Raw genomic sequence first — 4,550 nt, forward strand, 5'->3', positions numbered from 1 at the left:
CCCAGGCCCAGGCCCAGGGCTGGGCCTGCCCCGCGGGGCACCCGGGGCCCAGCAGGCCGCAGCGTCAGGCCCCTTCAGCCCCACAGCCTTACCCCCCCGGCACTCGCAGCGCCTGGGGAGCAGCTTCAGCTGGGGGCCCACCGGCCACCCTTCCCTGCACCCTAACCCTGGCCGGACGCGGGCTTGGGCAGGGCTGCAGCGGTCCCGGTGTTTCAGAGCGTAACTGGGTGCCACCTGGCCATGGCCCTTCTCCCGTCGTGTCCACCTGGATGCCTGCGGCTTCTGTGCTAAACTGAGTGGCTTGGTTCAAACCACCGCTGGTGTGAAGCCAGTGGCAACACGGCACCCTGCACTTTGACTAAAATGCAACAAAATGGGGGGCCGTGGGCTTGCCTGGACGCAACTGGACACAGAATGGTTGGAAGATGGAGAGCTCAGCTGTGAGAAAGGCTTACTGGGGAAAAAAAAAAAAAAAGATATTTCAGGGATTCTGGGTATCAGGATAAGAGGTTTTCCACCCAAACAGAGTTGGCAAAGATCTCAAGAAGATTATCCACTCCAGTGTCCCCTGAGAGCATTCTGAAACTGAAAGCTTTGCGAGCTTGACTTCCTTGGAAAAACAGAAAATGTACAGGATATGTCATGCAAAGTTGCCAGAACCAGCTAAAAATAGCCTGCACTTCTAATATTATTGCTTCCTCTTGCTTGCATGAATGGGAGTATCTATGAATTTCCCTTCCTTCTGGCAAAAATGTTTCACCTTCCAGGCATATGTGTTTTTTTCCTCCCTAACAGTGTCATTCCCCGTAATGCGTATCTGAGTCGGTCAGCATCAAATTAGTGGCTGTGAGCCACCCCTGTGGTTACTCTGAGGGCAGGGAAGGAGCGTGTGTGTGAGGGAAGCTGGGACAAAACACCTTACTCAGTATTTACACAGCAAAGCAACTCCTGCCGCATCCACTGCCTCAGTGGATGAAGCAGGAATATTTACATTTCTGCAAGTTACAGGAAGACGGGGAATGGCCATCTCTTCCTGGACATGCTTGTTTTCTCAAGGCACCCGTTCGCGCCTCTCCTTTTTAGGATATATTTGCAGCTAACCTGCAAACTTGACTTGCCATGCAAATTGTCTGCATTGTTCTGTCTGTATCCCAGCGTGGAAGTCACTGTGAAATCCCACAGCTCTACCAGCAATGTGCAGCCTGGCCCTTTGGATCCCTAAATCTGAAGAAATCTGGAGGCATGTACTGGGGGCTCTGCTGGGAACTTGGGGCTCTTGCTAGAATACAAGTCCTTTGGGTTCTTATGTTGGTTTTGTTCCCCAAGTGCATTGCAGGGTGTTGAGGGCTCCACTGGGTGCAGTCCCAGGAGTCATCTTCAGCTCCTGCATCACTAAATCTCTCTCTCCTGATGGTCTCTCTTCCCCAGTATTGCTGATTGTCAGATAAAACCCTGAATAAGTGGAGCTACTTAGAATTAAGCATGTCTGGGGATGCCCGGGAAGCTGGCAATTCCCATGCAGCCTTATCCCTCCTTTTCTCAAGGGAAGTTTCTCCCAGGCTCAATGTTTGCCCTGGATAATTTCTCGCCATTTGAAACTACCTCCGTTTCTTGGGGTGCAGTTGCAGACTGCCATTGCAGAAGCAGTGCTGGTTGCCTGCATGCTGCAGCGCACACCGAGATTTCCTCTGTGTGCATCAAACAGACCAGGCCAATGGCAGGTGTGTTGGGCAAGCCAAAAAAATGTGTGTTTGAATTGCCACGGGCTTTGTCTTGTTATGAAAGTGGCTTCTGTGCTGCTTTGATCTGCTTTTGCGCAGCAGGGAATGCTCTGAAGAACCCAGCCTCTGGCTGCTGCTGCGCCCAGGGTGTCACTGCCTTGACAGGGCGGGGTGGCAGATTTAAAGTGCTTTGGTTTTGTCATCATCTCTCCCAGGAGGAACTGATGGTGCTGGCTCTTCCTCTCAAGGCACAGCAATGCCCTCGGCCAACACAGCCCTGTAGCCAGACAGCCTCTGCTCCTGCCCTGCACTAAGATGGGGAGGAAGGTGGTTCCTTGCCAGCATTTGGGCAGAGAAGTGGCTTTTTGTTGGGGCAGGAGAACTGGTTCCTTCAGCTGTTCTGCTCCTCCCTGCCATGACTGTCAGCATGGTGTCTTCAGTTTCCCCCCCTTCTCTTTCCTGCTTTCCTTCAGGATCAGATCCCCTTCACATTTTCCATCTGTGTTTTCTCTGCCAGTATTTGCTGCCTGGCAGCTAGCTCCAGCATGCAGACTGGGTCTGCTCTTGCTTCAAGATCATGAGGATTTTGCCAGCTGCTACAAGTCCTCCGAGATCCTCATTTAAAAGAAGTTTTGAAGCTGTTAGCATGGTCCATTTCTCTTTGTTTGCCTTCAACACTGCCTGGCAAGTTCTTTTGACTGCCAACCAAAGAAAGCTCTAAACAAAACATACTTAGGACTTAATTGCACATTCATTTCTTTTTCACTTATGCTTACGGGCATCCAGCTTTTACTGACCACAGAGGTCATTCACATTCCTTCAAGCATGCAACAGCGGTGTTATAAAGATCATGTCATAACCATAAGCTGACCTTGCAAAACAGTCCTTATTGCCAGAACTGTTTCACTTTGCATTAGTGTCCTGGTTTCAGCTGGGATAGAGTTAATTTTCTTCCTAGTAGCTCAACAAAAATATGTGTTTGCCTTTTTAGTCAATGATCAGGATCATTGTTGCCTCCCTAGGAAGGAAAATAGGTGCTTTGTTGACATGACTATAACTCAGTTCACTTATAGCAGTCAAACTCGGCATGTATTTTCCTTGTTTGCAAGTTGTGAAACACCTCTCTGGACCGTCTCAGGTGAGGAGAGGGGTGGTATGACCTCAGGGGGAGTCATATCCATGTCTAGGAGGAGGAGCTCCCCCGAAACAAAGGGCAACGCCGCAGGTCACACACCCCCCAGTTCCCCATGGAGGGTGAGGACATGGAGGGTTTTGGACCCCAGGCTCCTTGCAGTGATCTTTCAGCAGTTCCACGTGGTGGGGCAGCCTTGGGTGTAGTGTTGGCATGGGGGCCCTGTGTGGAGAAGGGAAATATCTGCTGTAAGTATCAGATGGCAGTGCAAGCCTTTGCCTGGTCCAAAATGTAACCAAAGGGCTAAATTCCCTGTAGCCTGAGCCCAATCTCTCCACCTTCATGAGTTCTCCATCTCCATGCACAGCTCAAGTAGAACTTACATTGGATGCAGCTACTTCTATTCCCTTCCCCTTATTTACCCTATAAATTATTTCCATGTTTGCCTGGGAGGCGTTGTCACCCTTAGGAGGGTCCCTCTGAAGCTCTTGCACATCCCAGCATAGCAATTCTATTTCTGACCAATTAGATCAAGTATTTTCTCCCAAATTGATGCAGAAAATTCTAAGACGCCTATCCAGATCTACCGGCACCTTTGACAACAGTTAGAAAAAGAAACCAATTAAAAAATACAGTAATAACTTCTTTCTCCCAAAGAGAGAAGATGCCGTAACAGCACCTCAGACATAAAGCCACCATCTTGTGACAGCCTTATCTCACCTCCAAACCAAAGTAAGCACGAGTGTTAGGGCTGCGTAAGGTAGGTCACGGCCACCAGACCTAGATTCAGATTAAGTCTGCAAATGAAGTTCAATAATCCTATGGAATATCTCCAAGTGTGGGCAATTATATTCTGAAATAATAACACCAGGTTGTATTTTTAAATATTAACTCCCTGCAGAGACAAGCCCTCAGAGAATTTTATCTTGAGAGGATTTATTCCAAAAAAAAAAAGAGCCTCTATTGCTGAACGTGCCAACAGCGATGCAGCTCAAAATACCTATCAACACTCCTTATTTTAAAATGTTTAGTCATACCCCCAAAACCCATTCCTTTGCTTTTTTGGGTCTTCGAGTGCACGACCACAGAGCTTGCCCCTGCTCCTTGTCCTCTGAGCACTTCACCAGATGCTCCACTGGGAAGATAGATAGAGGAATATATTGGTATCCAACATTTCTAACTGGCCAGCCAGCTGGGTGAGGGCAGGAGAACATCCTGGGAGCCTTTGTGGCTGCTGGTTATAAATTTTGCAGCATTGTTCTGTTCTGGGTCAAAACCTTCAGCCATCCTTGTATGTACATGCCAGCACTCACTCCACCTTTTCTGTGGATGCCATGATTCAATCAGTCAGATATTTCCTAAACACGTAGTTATTTGCGTAGCTCCAATTTATAATTTCCTCAGAAGCCATCCTCAGCTGCTGAATTCCTTGTCCACACCTGCTGGCATCCTTGCATGCTGACAAGACATCACACTTCATATCATCCCATCAATTAATAGTTAATGTAATTTTTCACAGAAGAGTACAGCTCGGGGAATCATTTGAAATGTCCTTGTGAGACAACCCTTTAGCAATCGTGTGTCAGCTTTTTGAGACCATGAAGGCATGTGCATTCCCCCTTCCTGGGAGAGGTGGCTGTACCCTTCACATCAACTGTCTGGGTCTGTCCTGGTCCCAAGCCTGAGGCAGGACCAGA

The sequence above is a fragment of the Haliaeetus leucocephalus genome, unplaced genomic scaffold (assembly GCF_000737465.1).
Source record: "Haliaeetus leucocephalus isolate CR32 unplaced genomic scaffold, Haliaeetus_leucocephalus-4.0 Scaffold339, whole genome shotgun sequence".
Taxonomy (NCBI): Eukaryota; Metazoa; Chordata; class Aves; order Accipitriformes; family Accipitridae; genus Haliaeetus; species Haliaeetus leucocephalus.